Source organism: Crinia signifera, unplaced genomic scaffold, assembly GCF_055691185.1.
Source record: "Crinia signifera unplaced genomic scaffold, ASM5569118v1 HAP2_SCAFFOLD_278, whole genome shotgun sequence".
Lineage (NCBI taxonomy): Eukaryota > Metazoa > Chordata > Amphibia > Anura > Myobatrachidae > Crinia > Crinia signifera.
The window spans coordinates 58,159-75,459 of record NW_028142171.1 but is presented as its reverse complement, the minus strand read 5'-3'; the positions used below and the strand labels follow the sequence as shown (position 1 = coordinate 75,459).

Genomic DNA, 17,301 nt, shown 5'->3' with positions numbered 1-17,301 from the left:
GGACTCCTCAGGTGAGGCCTCGTTTGAGGATGACGTAGGGTCTGCGCAGGGCACTTCCTCTAGCGGGTCTGGGAGCAACCATTCTTCCTCCTCCTCCTCAGCGGGTGGGTCTGATGTGGGGAGCTCAGCTAGGGCGCGCAAGCGTGCAGCTAGATACGCCAAGAAGGAGGCAGGGAAGAGGGCGCAGCAGTCTAAGCGCAGGAAGTTATCCGCCATATCCCGTAGAGAGAGGAAGAGAAGGAACTTGCCAGCGGTGGTGCACTGCGATTATAAGGCAGTGTGCAGAGGTTTGCGCGAGAGTTGCAGGAAGAAGATAGAGAGGGGTGATTACGTTGACGTGTTCAGTCTGACTGAGGACTCTAAGAAAGCGTTCAAAGCAGCCAAAGACAAGGGCGGCATTGGGTCCGAGGCCTATAGGTCTTATGACAACTGGCTGGCGGGGTTTTGTGTGTTCGCGGCCTGTTACTTGGAGGATCGGCCGGACGAACACATGAACGTGATTAGGTATATACATATGGTACACGAAATGCAGCGTACGTACGGGGGCACGGCCTGGCGAACGTATGATGAGCAGTTCCGGCGCAAGCAGGACTGCCTATTCATACTTGACCTAGGGTGCAAGGACGTAGAAATATGGATGGGGCTCACGCGCATGGGGTCGGGGGCGGTGGAGGCTGCCTCCGCCACCCCGGCTCCCGCCGCGGCCTCACTAGCCTCGCAGCGACCGATGCAGGAGACCCTTCCGGCGCGCCGCTTTGTCGCAACGAATAGGCCCGTAGCGGTAGGCACATCAAAAGGGAAATGCTTTGCATTTAATAACTCCTCCTGTCAGATGGGCCAACGCTGTCGTTTTCGACACATATGCATTAATTGTTCGGGAAACCACCCAGCCTCCAACTGCTTTCGGGGCCCCCGCCCCAATAAAGGGGCGGCGGCCGCTACACCCAGAGCAGCAGCAGGCGGGAATCCTAGGTAAGGCGCGTTCGCCTGTGAACGTGGATGCCATGGCCGATTGGTTACAGCGCTACCCGGATAGGGAAGCTGCCTTGTTTCTGTTTGAACGTTTTAAAGCAGGTTTTGTTTTGCCAGTTAAAAAGGAAGTTAAGGGCGGGTCATATCGTAACCTCCAATCCGCTCGTTCACTCCCAGAAGTTTTGAGGGAAAAAGTGGATAAGGAGATTCAGTTAGGACGCATGGTAGGCCCTTTTTCTCACCCCCCTTTAGATAACTTGGTTATTTCCCCAGTTGGCGTGGTCCCTAAGAAGGCCCCGGGGAAGTATCGCCTTATACAGCATCTGTCTTACCCAGCGGGTTTTTCTGTCAACGACGCCATCCCAGAGGAATATTGTTCGGTGACTTACCAGTCATTTGACGATGCCCTGGCAATGGTGCGGTCGTTTGGACAGGGGGCACTCATGGCTAAGATAGATGTTGAGTCGGCTTTTAGGCTTCTTCCCCTGCACCCCAGTTCATTTAGGTACATGGGCTTCCGCATAGGAGAGGAGTATTTCATCGACAGATGCTTGCCGATGGGGTGCTCTGTTTCTTGTGCATTTTTTGAGAAGTTCAGTACCTTTCTGCACTGGTGTGTTGAGAGTTCATCCGAGGGGGGCGGCCTCGCCCATTACTTGGATGACTTTCTGTGCATCGGGCCGGCTGGCTCCGATCACTGCGCCCGCACTCTGGCTAGGATTCAAACGATTTTCGGGCATTTCGGGGTCCCCATCGCAGAGGACAAGACCGAGGGCCCCTGTACTTGTCTGTCATTTCTTGGTATCTTGATAGATACTGAAAAGGGATGCTGTAGCCTGCCGGCCGACAAGGTAGCCAGGCTCAGCGAGGCCATTTTGCAATGCGGGAGTAGGTCTAAGATCCCTCTGAGGCAGGCGCAGTCAGTTTTGGGACAGCTCAACTTCGCTTGCAAGGTCATCCCCATGGGCAGGCTTTTTTGCAGGAAGCTCGAGAGGGCCACGGCCGGGGTGAGCAAACCGCACCATCTAGTCCGCCTGTCTGCCGAAATTCGGCGGGACTTGAGGGTATGGGCCTCGTTCTTAGAAGATTTCAACGGGGTGCGGATTTGGCTGGCCCCGACCGTGGTAAACTCAGAGCTTCAGTTGTACACAGATGCAGCCGGAGCGGATGGCTTTGGCTGTTTCTTAGATGGGCATTGGTGCGCGGAGATTTGGCCTCGGGGGTGGGCCCGCGAGGGCCTCACCCGGGACCTATTGCTGCTAGAACTTTTTCCCATAATGGTTGCCATAGAGATCTGGGGACCGCGCCTGGCGAACAGGAGCCTGCTCTTCTGGTGCGACAATTTCAGCGCTGTTCACGCCATTAATCATCAGAAGGCCAAATCCCTGTTAGTGTTAAGAATCCTGGCGCAGCTTTCCCTCCAATGCCTGCGTCACAACATAATGTTTAGAGCCCAGCATGTTCCCGGCGTTGATAACGAGATAGCTGACGCGCTTTCGCGTTTTCAATGGCAGCGTTTCCGCGATCTTGCTCCTAACGCTGATTTGTTGGGCACACCCTGCCCCTCTTACGTTTGGCAGGTGATCGAGCCCGACTGGAGGGGCTAGCGGAGTCCTCATTGGCACCCAGTACTCTGCGAAGCTATCGGCAGGCATGGGCAGAATGGGAATCGTTTTCAGGAGGGGGCGCGCAGCCAGGTAGGCGGGGTCAGCAGCGATTGCTGTTTTTCGTTTGGTTTTTATATAGCTCAGGAAAATCTAGGGCGGTGGCGGCTCGGTACTTGGCGGGCATATCTTTCTTTGCTAGGGTCAAAGGGCGGCCGGATTTTACTAAGGGTTTTCTAGTCACTAAGGCCATGAAGGGCTGGGCACGGAAGGTGCCAGCCCCTCCAGACTGTCGCCGACCAATTAATGCCCCTCTTCTTCGTGATCTGCTAGAAAAGGTGGGGCATTGCGCTAGCTCTGCGTTCGAGGCGCTCCTGTTTAGGCTAGCTTTTTCTATGGCTTACCACGGCGCTTTTAGGGTATCCGAGCTGGTTTCCCCCTCGAAGACTAGGGACGCGACCCTCCTTCTGTCCGACATACGCTTAGAGCGAGGGGCATTATGGTTTAGGATTAGAAGGTCCAAGACCGATCAGTCGGCTAGAGGTAGGTGGTCCTCCATGGGCCCTGTTGTCCCTGAGTCAGTGTGCCCTGTGTCATTGGGCACATTGTATATGCTGGTGAGACCTTCCTCAGGGCGATCCTGGCTCCTGCACTATGATGGTTCGCCTCTGACGTTGTACCAGTTCCGATGGATGCTGGGGCGTTGCCTGTCTCGATTGGGCCTGTCACCGCGAGATTTCGGGACGCATTCCTTTAGAATAGGTGCCGCTACTGCGGCAGCTGAAGCCGGCTGGTCGGTTGAGGACATAAAATCCCTAGGGAGATGGCGCTCAGCGAGCTACAAGAAGTATATCAGGCCACATCTGCTATCATAAGTCTTTCTGAGTTGTCTGTTTGTGACTGTCGTGTTGATGGATGGTCATTTGTTTACCCTTCCCTATGTCCTCCCTACTCGGGGCTTAACTACGCTCTGCTATTGGGCCAGCGTCCGGAGTTTTCCCGCTTTTTGCCTGATCTGACGGACTGAATTTGGTGCTTATTAATTTGGCTATAGTCTAATTAAAAGTCCCTCAGCAGGTCTAGTCGTTTTTTCTCTGGCCGAGTACACCTTTCATCCCTTTCCTTTCCAAGACCCGGCCCTTCCCCCTGTTTGTCTCTTTCCTTTTGTGTCCTGGTATGGCTCCAATCGTGATTGGAGCATGTCTTAGGCACTGTTTGAAAGTGCCTCGAATAGTCATACCAAATTTGTTTTTTCTTTTTGGCAGATCCTCATAAATATGTAAAGGGGCTCCCAATTTAACAGTCCATTCTAACCCCCATTTCATTTCTCTTGCATCTCTTCCCTTAGGTCTGGGAATGGATAGACTCCAGGTGTGGGTAGTCGGTCACTCATAGTTACATAGTTACATAGTAGGTAAGGCTGAAAAAAGACTTGCGTCCATCTAGTTCAACCTGGTATAGATATCCATTGCTGATTTGGTAGGTTCTGGTATTTTACAGACGAATTATATTTCTTATTTGTACCCATGGATGTTTTTCTCCAGTAAATGTTTGTCCAACTTTGCCTTGAACGCATTTAATGAGCCAGCCATTACCACCTCTCTGGGAAGAGAGTTCCAGAGTTTGACTGTTCTGACCGTAAAGAAATTCTTTCTACTAGCTGAATGAAATCTTTTTTCTTCTAATCTATACTCATGCCCTCGCGTCCTAGATTCCTTTCTAGTAGAAAATAGGGTTTGTGACAGTTCCTTATATTGGCCCTTGATATACTTGTACATGTTGAGCATGTCCCCCCTTAAACGTCTCTTTTCTAATGTAAATAGTCCCAAATTGCTTAATCTCTCCCCGTAGCTTAAATTCTCCATTCCCCTAATAAGCTTTGTTGCTCGCCTTTGGACTTTTTCTAATTCTATGATGTCCTTTTTATAGTGTGGGGCCCAGAACTGTACTCCATACTCTAGGTGAGGTCTCACCAATGCTTTATATAGTGGCATAATTACCCTTGAGTCCCTAGTTTCCATTCCCCTCTTAATACATGCCAGAATTTTGTTGGCCTTTTTTGTAGCTACATTACAATGGGCACTACATCCTAGATTGCTGTCTATTTGGACTCCTAGATCCTTTTCAAGTATGGAATTACCCAGTTCCTCTCCGCTAAGGTTGTAACTTGCACACTGGTTGTGTCTCCCAAGGTGCATAACCTTACATTTATCTACATTGAACCTCATCTTCCATTTTTTAGCCCACTCATCTAGAATTGCAAGATCATTTTGAAGCATGGTGACATCTTCTGGTGATTTGATGACTTTGCTAAGTTTTGTATTGTCCGCAAAGATGGATACATTGCTGAGTAACCCTATCCCAATATCGTTAATAAAAATGTTAAACAAAATGGGCCCCAAAACCGAGCCCTGGGGCACTCCACTTAGTACCGGTATCATATCTGATACGGCACCATTCACAACCACTCTTTGTTCTCTATTACATAGCCAATTCCCTACCCATCTGCAGATATTTTCACCCAATCCTAGGTTCTCCATTTTATTAATCAATCTCTTGTGTGGGACAGTATCAAATGCTTTAGCGAAATCTAGGAAAATCACATCTACAGCATTTCCATTATCGAGGTTTTTGCTAACCTCTTCATAGAACCCTAGTAGATTAGTTTGGCATGAACGATTTTTCACGAACCCATGTTGGTTAGTACTGAGTAGACGGTGATGATCTAAATATTCCTGGATACCATCCCTTAAAAATCCTTCAAATAGTTTACCCACAATTGATGTTAAACTAACGGGTCTGTAATTAGCGGGATCTTCCTTTTTTCCTTTTTTGAATATTGGCACTACCTCTGCTATTCTCCAATCTTTTGGTACTATACCTGACGATAGTGACTTGCTAAAGATAAAGGGGGACATTTACCAAAATGGATTCGTAGAAAAAAGGTGTATTCGTAGGGAGAAATACACCTTTTTTTTACGAATTTGTATTTTCGGGATTTACAATCCCAAAAATACAACAATTCGTAGTCCTAAAGATGGAACATTCGTATTTGTAGTTACAAATACGAATGCCCTACACCATCGATAGGATACGACAGAAATCACCATTCAAAAGAATGGTGGTTTCTGATTTACTAAGCAGCCGTACTGACAATACGGCTGCTTAGTGGTGTGAAACACCCACGCAAATACGACAGGAAAATAGAACACCATTTTCCTGTTCTATTTGCGTTTTAGCCTGCACGGATCAATCAGATCCGTGCAGGCTACAGTGTAAAAAAATAGAAAAAATAAATAAATAAAAAAAAAAAACGGCGTGGGGTCCCCCCACAGCCGAAACCAGCACCAGGCTGAAGGAGCCGGGGCCGGTAATTAAAAATCAGGGATCCCGACAAATAGGGGTTCCCCGATTTTTAACAACCAGCCCCAGGCTCCAGGTCCGGGGCTGGTTCCCAAAATACGGGGGACAAAATGAGTAGGGGTCCCCCGTATTTTAAGAACCAGCCCCAGGCACAACCAGCCGGCAGGGTAATGTCACAGCCGGGGGACACTTATAATATAAGGTCCCGCGGCCAAAACATTCTCCCTACCGACCAGTCAGCCTGGCCAGGGGCCCTGGGGGAGTGGGGACCCCCCCAATAAAGGGGTCCCCCCCCTCCAGGACTTACCTGACCAGGCTGAAGCCTGGTGCTGTCCTCGATGCCCCTGGGCGGTGGGCATCGAGCTGATAAATGTTGTAAAAAATAGATAAACCATTGTTTTTTACTGTGGCACTACAAGTGCCAGCAAGCCTCCCCAGCAAGCTGGGACTTGGAGAACCACAAGTCCCAGCCTGCTGGGCATTAAAGGGCCCGCTGGCACTTGTAGTTCTACAGTTAAAAAAATAGTGCACAAAACACACTGACACACTTTTAAAATAAAACTTTATTACACACAAAGCCCACACATACTAATACTTACCTATCTTCTCTCCGTAGGTAGCCCTGATGTCCTGTGTCGGCGTCTTCTGGTCCTGTGTCGTCTTCTTCCTCCATGTCGACGTCGCTGTCGGCGATGGTGTCCCCGTCCGGATCCGAAGAAATCCATTTGGGAAGCTGTGGAAGGAAACCATACTCACCTGTCCCAGCGCGACGTAGTCCAGGTAAGGGTCTTTGCAAAAAAATAAACCGAAAACCCCGAAACCAAACCGGACACGACGGAGACGCACGGTGTGTTTACATCGTGCGGCTCCGCCTCCCGAATGCCGCTATTGGCCGCCTTGCGGCCTAGCGGCCAATAGCGGCATTCGGGAGGCGGAGCCGCACGATGTAAACAAACACACGTGCGTCTCCGTCAGTCCGGTTTGGTTTCGGGGTTTTCGGTTTATTTTTTTGCAAAGACCCTTACCTGGACTACGTCGCGCTGGGACAGGTGAGTATGGTTTCCTTCCACAGCTTCCCAAATGGATTTCTTTGGATCCGGACGGGGACACCATCGCCGACAGCGACGTCGACATGGAGGAAGAAGACGACACAGGACCAGAAGACGCCGACACAGGACATCAGGGCGACCTATGGGAAGAAGATAGGTAAGTATCAGTATGTGTGGGCTTTGTGTGTAATAAAGTTTTATTTTAAAAGTGTGTCAGTGTGTTTTGTGCACTATTTTTTTAACTGTAGAACTACAAGTGCCAGCGGGCCCTTTAATGCCCAGCAGGCTGGGACTTGTGGTTCTCCAAGTCCCAGCTTGCTGGGGAGGCTTGCTGGCACTTGTAGTGCCACAGTAAAAAACAATGGTTTATCTATTTTTTACAACATTTATCAGCTCGATGCCCACCGCCCAGGGGCATCGAGGACAGCACCAGGCTTCAGCCTGGTCAGGTAAGTCCTGGGAGGGGGGGGACCCCTTCATTGGGGGGTCCCCACTCCCCCAGGGCCCCTGGCCAGGCTGACTGGTCGGTAGGGAGAATGTTTTGGCCGCGGGACCTTATATTATAAGTGTCCCCCGGCTGTGACATTACCCTGCCGGCTGGTTGTGCCTGGGGCTGGTTCTTAAAATACGGGGGACCCCTACTCATTTTGTCCCCCGTATTTTGGGAACCAGCCCCGGACCTGGAGCCTGGGGCTGGTTGTTAAAAATCGGGGAACCCCTATTTGTCGGGCTCCCTGATTTTTAATTACCGGCCCCGGCTCCTTCAGCCTGGTGCTGGTTATGGCTGTGGGGGGGACCCCACGCCGTTTTTTTTTTTAATTTATTTATTTTTCTATTTTTTTTTACACCTTGCAGCCTGCACGGATCTGACTTGATCCGTGCAGACTGCTAGAAATAATTCGTATTAGCGGCCGTATATACGGCCGCTAATACGAATCATTACACCATCGGAGGGTTACAAAGCAGTCGTATCTGACTGCTTTGTAAATCCCCCTCCGGAACACGACTTTGCATACGACTTAAACAGTCGTATGCAGTCGTAGGGAAACAACCAATACGAAAAACTAGGTTTTTCATATTGGTAAATTTCCCCCATAATGTAGGGGGGTAGCTAGTTTATCCCTTAATTCCATTAATACCCTCGGATGAATCCCATCTGGCCCTGGTGACTTATTTGTTTTGAGTTTGCTTAGCCTCAGTATTATTTCCTGCGGCGTGAAATCCACAATGAGATCTGGCTTATTTGTCCCGTTTGTGGTAAATGTTCGTTCCACAGTCTGCTCTCCCTTAGTAAATACTGATGAGAAGAACTCATTTAACAGTTTTGCTTTTCCCTTGTCCTCAGTAACACTTTTTCCACTCATTCGTCTACTGGGCTGTTAGGCTAGCTAGCACAGGTAAGGGTCCCCCCTCTGCCGCCATCGGATTAATTAGGTGGTTAGGGGTACGGGGTATGTCCTGGAGGGCCCTTAGGAATTCACTGTGGCATTACGCACGCAAGTACGGTTTACCATCAGTACTAGTGCTTCACTTGGGAGGCAATGATCTAGGGAAAATACCTCAGTTAGAGCTGCGCAACTGGATTTTAGAGGATCTGGCGGCCATTAGATCGGCCTGGCCCACATGCACCATCGTGTGGTCATTTATCGTTCCCCGGCAATGTTGGAGGGGGGTTAATAATCCTAAGGCAATTGATGAATCCAGGAAGAAGCTTAATGCGGCAATAGCTAGATGGGTGTTAGCTTCCGGAGGGGCAGTGGTTGCTCATGATAGGATCAGGTTTGGACATAAACACCTTTTCCGGCCTGATGGGGTTCATCTGGTTGATGAGGGACTCTTTATGTTCTTGGAGGATCTGTTGATAGGTATTGAGTCAATAGTCTAGATGGTGGCGGTGCGGGGTTCCTTTGGTACCCCGCTCTGGCGGGAAAGAACGGCAGTTTTTCAATAAATTAGTTAGATATCAGTTATTGAGTTTACGTACTCGGCTTGTTTTCGGTGCACTCACCTCTCATTCATTTAGGCATGTTGCTGTAACACCCGTGTCGGGTTCAGCAACCTCACCCGGAGGGGTGGGTAGTAAAGGGGGCGAGGTTGAGTTGGATACCGCTTGTTATGAGTTAGGCCTGTTACGTGGGTAGTTGGGTGGAGTTTAGTTAGTAGCCGTTCTTTCTTGGCCACCATTAATTAATAAATTAATAAAATAATAAAAATAAATAATCAAAAATTCTACAAAAATAAATCAGTTAACAAGTTCTGCCAAACCTAAGTCTCCGAGTCATTATTTCAGGTATTATATTAAGGAAATGTTTATATGTTTAAGTGACACACGCTGGAGAAGGACATGTAAGGTGATGGGATGTTTAGAATAACGGAGTGCCTGCATAGGCATGTAGAGGGTTAAACATCCCTCAGCTGCGTGTCAGAGAGCAGGTGACTCGGGGACCCTATGGGAAAGGGAGGTTTGGTCAGAGGAAGAAGGATCATAGGGGCAGGAAGGGGAGGAGGCTTCCTCTTCTTCCTGCAGAATTTCCCGCCCGCCCTCCCCTTTTTTGGGTTTGGGTGGGGGATAGTGGTTGTTTAAGCGCGTTAGCTGATAGGCGGGAAAGAACGGCAGTTTTTCAATAAATTAGTTAGATATCAGTTATTGAGTTTACGTACATGGCTTGTTTTCGGTGCACTCACCTCTCATTCATTTAGGCATGTTGCTGTAACACCCGTGTCGGGGTCAGCAACCTCACCCGGAGGGGTGGGTAGTAAAGGGGGCGAGGTTGAGTTGGATACCGCTTGTTATGAGTTAGGCCTGTTACGTGGGTAGTTGGGTGGAGTTTAGTTAGTAGCCGTTCTTTCTTGGCCACCATTAATTAATAAATTAATAAAATAATAAAAATAAATAATCAAAAATTCTACAAAAATAAATCAGTTAACAAGTTTTGCCAAACCTAAGTCTCCGAGTCATTATTTCAGGTATTATATTAAGGAAATGTTTATATGTTTAAGTGACACACGCTGGAGAAGGACATGTAAGGTGATGGGATGTTTAATCTAATCCATCTGATACACAGTGTGTTATTATGTCCGACTCCTCTACGAAGGCTGCCCGTACTGATGTGCCTGCGGCCGCTATACATGCATCCTGTGACGCTGAAAACCCTATGGCTCATGTTTCTTTATTTGTCCGGGACTTGTACACACAGGACTCTACTCTAGCTAATGGTAGCTCCTTTAAAACCATGTCCTGCTATTTCCTGTTTGCTGATCTTTGCTCGGGACTGCCACACATTAAGGATAGTGACCCTGGATGTTATATGCTTTCCTTGCGAGATGCTGAAAACGAGTTTCTTATCACCTTTTTAGTTTATTATGGCTCCGTGGACTGGCCAGACTAAGCTCTCGTACAACATCAGTACACACGCGGTCTTCCCATACTTTGCTGATATTTTGTTGATCTCCTATGTGAACTACAATTCAATGTTGTACCTTTATCCTGCTAATATTGAAAATTTTACTGCTGTGATTCTGTATACCACATATAGTATTGACAATCCTTATGTTTTCTCAGAGCGTGATTGGTATTACATTGTTTGGGTACAGTACACAACTTTTCATTTGTAGCACTACTTCTTATGGCATCAAATGTTCTTCATGCTAAATGCAATATATTGATGCACTCAGGGGAATGGCTAGTCTATTAAGGCTGGGTTTGGGGCACTAAATATATGCATAGCCCTCAGCAGATCCTGTTATTCATATCCTGATATTATTTGGGGGGGGGGTGCTAATTACCAATGGGTGGGCATAGGTAAGGGGTCGGGAATAGATAGTTAGTATAAGGTGGGTAGTTAGTAGTTGGGGGGGAACAGTTTAGGGATCCAGGTACACCTCAGTTGGGGCTAGGTAGTACAGGGTGGGGGGTTTCATGGGAGGTTTGATTTGGTCATTTGAAGGGGGGAGGTTTATTTTGACTTGTTAGAATAATACTAGACAGTAATATTTAGCTATTGAAGTTGCTACTGGCATTAATTTGACTGTAAATCATATTAGTACATGGTGATTTTGCTCCTTTCATGTCAATGTTTAAATGTGAACATTTCTTTGCTTGCTCCGCTATGTTCTTACAAACGGTACCCGAGTAGGCGCCCTCGGGTATCTACATATCCTGTATTACTCCAAAGAAATGTGTTTGAATAAGACATCCTGTTTCTAATATCCTCTTATAATTGCCACCAAGATGTTTATGCCTAACTACGTGTTTTTACTTGTTATAAGCAACAGCTATGTAATACTTGGAGGGGTGTGTTTAATGTTTTTTTTTGGTACTCAAAAACTCAATAAAAAACTACTGAATTTAAAAAAAAAAAAAACCTTGCTGCCACTGAGGACCCCCAGGACGTTGCTCAGGACACCGCCCAACATAGACGGGAAGGATACAGGCGGGGAGACAGCTGCCCCAACTCCGCCCCCAGGGCGCTGCGGCAGAGAACACAGCCCAGCGCTGCTAGGAACGACGCTGAGGAGGAGAGAGGTGCCCTATCCGACAGATGCTGCAGTACCCCCACCTGCGACCGATTCTATGTGAGTGCACTCTTCGGTCACGACTGGCGAAGAGTATGTCTTGGGGGGGGAGCGAGGGAGGGGAGAGGAGGTGCAAGATTAATCTGCTTTGGGCTAAGGGAAGAGGTGTGGCATGATGCTAGGTGGTGGGTTGTGATTACATGTAATGGGCATTAAGGGGTTTAGCAGTGGTGTCAAACTCATGGCCCTCCAGCTGTTGTGGAACTACACTTCCCAGCATGCCCTACCACAGATTTTAGCGATCCATTATATAAAATCTGTGGCAGGGCATGTAGGGATGTGTACTTCCACAACAGCTGTAGGGCCGTGACTTTGACACCACTGGGTTAAGGGATACTTTTTAAATATGTTATAGGTACACGGTAACATCATAATGTCCCCCCTTCTGTTATTTTGTTTGTTTAAAATAAAATTGATGGCGCCATCTGTGTGTGTGTATACGTATATGTGTGTATATATTCGATCCCTTACCACCGTGGCAAGCGCAGCGAGCCCGCAAGGGGGGACGATCCACGTCCCCCCCTTGTCGGGATTTTGAACGCCGGGATTCCGGCGTCGGGATTTCATACTGAATCCTCGCTCCCTTACCACCTCCTTCTCTTCCGATTCCCCTCCTCTGCTTCCCTCCTCCTTTCCTATGCTTCCCTCCTCCGCACCCTCTCTCCCCCTCCACTGCTCTTCTGCTCTCCCTTCTAACTCTTCCTCTACTCTGCTCCCCATCCTCCTCTGCCCCCCCTCCTCCTCACCTCCACTCCTCCTCAGCTCCTTCTTCTCTGATCCCCCTCCTCTCCTCCACTTCCCCCTCCTCCACAACCCCTATCTTCCTCTCCCCTGCTCTCTCTTTCCCCTCTATCTCTCTCCTGCTCACCAATTTCCCCACACTTCTCTATCTCTCTTTCAGACTGCCGGTGACCTCGTGCTGGGGTGCAGGAAGAGAAGAGAGGGGGGAGAAAGAGAGAGAGGGAGAGAGGGGGGGAGAGAGGGGGGGAGGGGGAGAGAGAGGGGGGAGAGAGAGAGGGGGAGAGAGAGGGGGGGAGAGAGGGAGAGAGAGAGAGGGGAAGAGGGAGAGAGAGAGTGAGTTGTGGGGAAATTGGTGAGGAGGAGAGAGATAGAGGGGAAAGAGAGAACAGGGGAGAGGAGGGGGATAAGGGAAGAAGGAGCAGAGGAGTGGAAGAGGAGAGGGGGCAAAGGAGCGGAAGAGGAGAGGGAGCAGAATAGAGGAAGCGGAGGAGGAGGGGAAGCAGAGGAGAGGAGGGGGATCGGAGGATGGAGAGTAGATGAGAAGGTGGTGGGGGAGCTGAGGAAAGGAGGAGGAGGAGAGAAGAAGGAAGAGCAGGAGCAGAGGAGGGAAAGTGAAGGAGAGGAGAAGGGGGAGCAGAGGAGAGGGGGTGAGGAGGCAATGGGGAGACTACAGTGTGGGGCTGGTGTGATGGGAGACTACAGTGTGGGGCTGGTGTGATGGGATACTACAGTGTGGGGCTGGTGCGATGGGGGACAGTGTGGGGTAGGTGCAATGGGGTTAGGTTTTTTTTCCTTGAAATGCCGCCTGCCACCGCTGGGAATAAAGAATAATCCGCGTGGCATTATGTGAATTTTGGCTCAATCCGCGTGGCATTATGTGAATTTTGGCTCAATACGTTTGGCATAATGTGTAAGGGGCAAGTATAATGGGGTCTATTATTTTGTTGCAGAATGTGTAGAAGTGGTATATGGTGTGGAACACTACACAAGGCCAATTTTGAGTGTCCACACCCTCTTTTCCTGAGCGCTCGCGCACAAATGTGTTGACACTATTGACACCAAGGTGGGCCTGTGTACTTTAAATGCCAGGACCTATTTTTAATCCCCTTCCCGCCCTTTATCTGCTCTCTGAGCGTGCACACTGGCACCATCTCTTTGCAAGTTTTTGAACAGGATTCTCCTAAACTCACTATGCCGCTATTTTTACATACTGTTGTAGACCAGCATTTTTTTTTTTTTTAAATATGGATGTTTTCCTCCTCTTCCCTCCCCTTCAGGATGCTACTAAAACCTTGCTGCCACTGAGGACCCCCAGGACGTTGCTCAGGACACCGCCCAACATAGACGGGAAGGATACAGGCGGGGAGACAGCTGCCCCAACTCCGCCCCCAGGGCGCTGCGGCAGAGAACACAGCCCAACGCTGCTGGGAACGACGCTGAGGAGGAGAGAGGTGCCCTATCCGACAGATGCTGCAGTACCCCCACCTGCGACCGATTCTATGTGAGTGCACTCTTCGGTCACGACTGGCGAAGAGTATGTCTTGGGGGGGGGGGGGAGCGAGGGAGGGGAGAGGAGGTGCAAGATTAATCTGCTTTGGGCTAAGGGAAGAGGTGTGGCATGATGCTAGGTGGTGGGTTGTGATTACATGTAATGGGCATTAAGGGGTTTAGCAGTGGTGTCAAACTCATGGCCCTCCAGCTGTTGTGAAACTACACTTCCCAGCATGCCCTACCACAGATTTTAGCGATCCATTATATAAAATCTGTGGCAGGGCATGTAGGGATGTGTACTTCCACAACAGCTGTAGGGCCGTGACTTTGACACCACTGGGTTAAGGCATACTTTTTAAATATGTTATAGGTACACGGTAACACCATAATGTCCCCCCTTCTGTTATTTTGTTTGTTTAAAATAAAATTGATGGCGCCATCTGTGTGTGTGTATACGTATATGTGTGTATATATTCGCTCCCTTACCACCGTGGCAAGCGCAGCGAGCCCGCAAGGGGGGACGATCCACGCCCCCCCCCTTGTCGGGATTTTGAACGCCGGGATTCCAGGCGTCGGGATTTCATACTGAATCCTCGCTCCCTTACCACCTCCTTCTCTTCCGATTCCCCTCCTCTGCTTCCCTCCTCCTTTCCTATGCTTCCCTCCTCCGCACCCCTCTCCCCCTCCACTGCTCTTCTGCTCTCCCTTCTAACTCTTCCTCTACTCTGCTCCCCATCCTCCTCTGCCCCCCCCTCCTCCTCACCTCCACTCCTCCTCAGCTCCTTCTTCTCTGATCCCCCTCCTCTCCTCCACTTCCCCCTCCTCCACAACCCCTATCTTCCTCTCCCCTGCTCTCTCTTTCCCCTCTATCTCTCTCCCTCCTCACCAATTTCCCCACACTTCTCTATCTCTCTTTCAGACTGCCGGTGACCCCGTGCTGGGGTGCAGGAAGAGAAGACTCGGCGCCATGGAGTTGGAGCAGGAGGAGATGACTAGCACTGGGGAAAAAAGAGTTCAGAAGACCCATGAGCAGGGGCCGAAAACATGGTGTTTCCATCACTGCTGATCATGTAGAATGAATCATCGATGACAAGAGGTACATAGCACCTATGTATACTGCTCTCCCTTCTCCGCTCCTTCTCCACATGTCCGCTCCTTCTCCACACCTCCTCACTCCACCTCCTCTCCTCCACTTCCCATCCTCCTCACCCCCTCTCCTCTGCTCCCCCTTCTCCTCTCCTTCACTTTCCCTCCTCTGCTCCTGCTCTCCCTTCTTCTCTCCTCCTCCTTTCCTCAGCTCCCCACCACCTTCTCATCTACTCTCCATCCTCCGATCCCCCCTCCTCTCCTCTGCTTCCCCTCCTCCTCCGCTTCCTCTATTCTGCTCCCTCTCCTCTTCCGCTCCTTTGCCCCCTCTCCTCTTCCACTCCTCCGCTCCTTCTTCCCTTATCCCCCTCCTCTCCCCTGTTCTCTCTTTCCCCTCTATCTCTCTCCTCCTCACCAATTTCCCCACAACTCACTCTCTCTCTCCCCCCCTCTCTCCCTCCCCCTCTCTCTCTCCCCCTCTCTCTCTCTCCCCCCCTCTCTCTCCCCCTCTCTCTCTCCCCCCTCTCTCTCTCTCCCCCTCTCTCTCCCCCTTTCTCTCTCCTCTCTCTCTCCCCCTCTCTCCCCCTCTCTCCCCTCTCCCCCTCTCTCCCTCTCCCCCTCTCCCTCTCCCCTCTCTCTCTCCCCCTCTCTCTCCCCCCCCCCTCTCTCCCCCCCCCTCTCTCTCTCCCCCTCTCTCTCTCCCCCCCTCTCTCTCTCCCCCCTCTCTCTCTCCCCCCTCTCTCTCTCCCCCCTCTCTCTCCCTCTCTCTCTCTCTCTCCCCTCTCTCTCCCTCTCTCTCTCTCCCTCTCTCTCTCCCTCTCTCCCCCCCCTCTCTCTCTCTCTCTCCCTCTTTCTTTCTCTCTCCCTCTCTCTCTCTCTTTCCCTCCCTCCCCCCAGTGACCCTATGCTGGGGTGAAGGAAAAGAAGACCTAACGATGGGGAGATGGAGCAGGAAGAGATGACTAGCACCGAAGGGGAGGGAGTGCAGGCAGGGGCAGAAAACCCGGCATTCCATCACTGCTGATCATGTAGCATGCAGCACCGATTACAATAGGTACACAGCGCCTGCATATACTGCTCTCCATTCTCCGCACATCTGCTCCTTCTCCACACCTCCTCAGCCCCCTCCCCTTCACTTCCCCTTCTCCTCACCCCCTCTCCTGCTCTCCCTTCTCTGCTTTCACCTCTCCCCCCTCTCCTATGCTCCCCCTCCTCCTCTCCTTCACTTTCCCTCCTCTGCTCTTGCTCTCCCTTCTCCTCATGCTCTCCGTTCTCCTATCCTTCCCTCCACTCCTCCTACTCCTTCCCTTAGCTCCCCCACCTCCTCATCTACTCTCCATCCTCCGCTCCCTCCTCCTCTCCCTCCCCCCTCTCCTCCCCCACAACCTCTCTTCAGCTTCCCTTCCTCCGCTCCTCCTCTCCTCTGCTCCTTTCCTCTGCTTCCCCTCCTTTCTCCTGCTTCCAATCCTCTTCACCCCTCCCCTGCTTTCCCTTCTCCTTGTCTCCGCTCCTCTTCTCCTCAGCTACCACATCTCTTTCCCTCCTCCACTACCCTCCTCTCCTCTCCTTTGCTTCCCTCCTGCTCACCTCATCTCCTCAGCACCCCCTCCCCTTCTCTCACTTCTCCGCTTCCCCCCTCCTCCTCACCCCTCTCCTCTTCTCCTGCTCTCCCTTCTCCTCTACTCTGCTCCCCCTCCTCTTACTCCTCTCCCTCCTCCTCTCTTTTGCCCCTCCTCCTCTTCTCTGCTCCCCTTCTCTCTCTCCTCCCCACCACTTTTCGTCGGAGGAGGAGGAGCATTTCAATCGCTGCTGATCATGTACCATGCAGCACCAATGACAAGAGGTACACAGTGCCTTCTGTGCTACTTCTCTACATGTCCGCTTCTCTCCTCCTCCACTCCTTTGCTCCTTCTCGGATCCCCCTCTTCCTCTCCTTTGCTCCTTCTTCTCTGATCCCTCTCCTCCTCTCCTCCTTCCCCTCCTCCTCTCCCCCTTCCCCTCCTCCTCTCCCCAGCTCTCCCTTTCCCCTCTTTTGCTCTCCTCCCAATTTCCCCACACTTTTCTCTCTCTGACTGCCAGTGAACCTGTGCTGGGGTACAGGAAGAGAAGACCCAGCGCCGGGGAGATGGAGCAGGAAGAGATGACTAGCACAGAAGAAGAGAAAGTGCAGCAGACCCAGTCTGCCCAGGAGCAAGGGCAGCAAAATCATCGCTACCATCGCTGCTGATTGTCACAGGAGGTACCCAGCACCAGCTTGCACTGCGCTCCCTTCTCTGCACCTCCTCCATGCCTCCTCTCCTCCTCCTCTCCCCCTCTTCTTGTCTGCTCCTGCTCTCTGTTCTCCCCTCCTCCTAAGCTCCCCAACCACCTCCTCCGCTCCCCCTCCTCCTTTCCTTTTCCCCTCCTCCTTTCCTTTTCCC

At 50.7% G+C, this 17,301-nt stretch overlaps 1 long non-coding RNA gene across 2 annotated transcripts in view; it reads left to right on the top strand.

Moving 5' to 3' along the window:
* LOC146054782 (uncharacterized) overlaps positions 1-17,078 on the top strand; it is an 88,822-nt gene extending 71,744 nt beyond the window's left edge. Inside the window, exons 1-4 of one of the 2 annotated variants that reach the window (XR_014468296.1) lie at positions 11,430-11,563; positions 13,582-13,805; positions 14,715-14,891; positions 16,961-17,078. This is a non-coding gene — a long non-coding RNA (uncharacterized LOC146054782). Of the gene's footprint in view, positions 1-11,429; positions 11,564-13,581; positions 13,806-14,714; positions 14,892-16,960 lie in introns of those variants that run through there. The other variant, XR_014468295.1, reaches the window with a different exon arrangement.
* Positions 17,079-17,301: the final 223 nt, after the last annotated feature.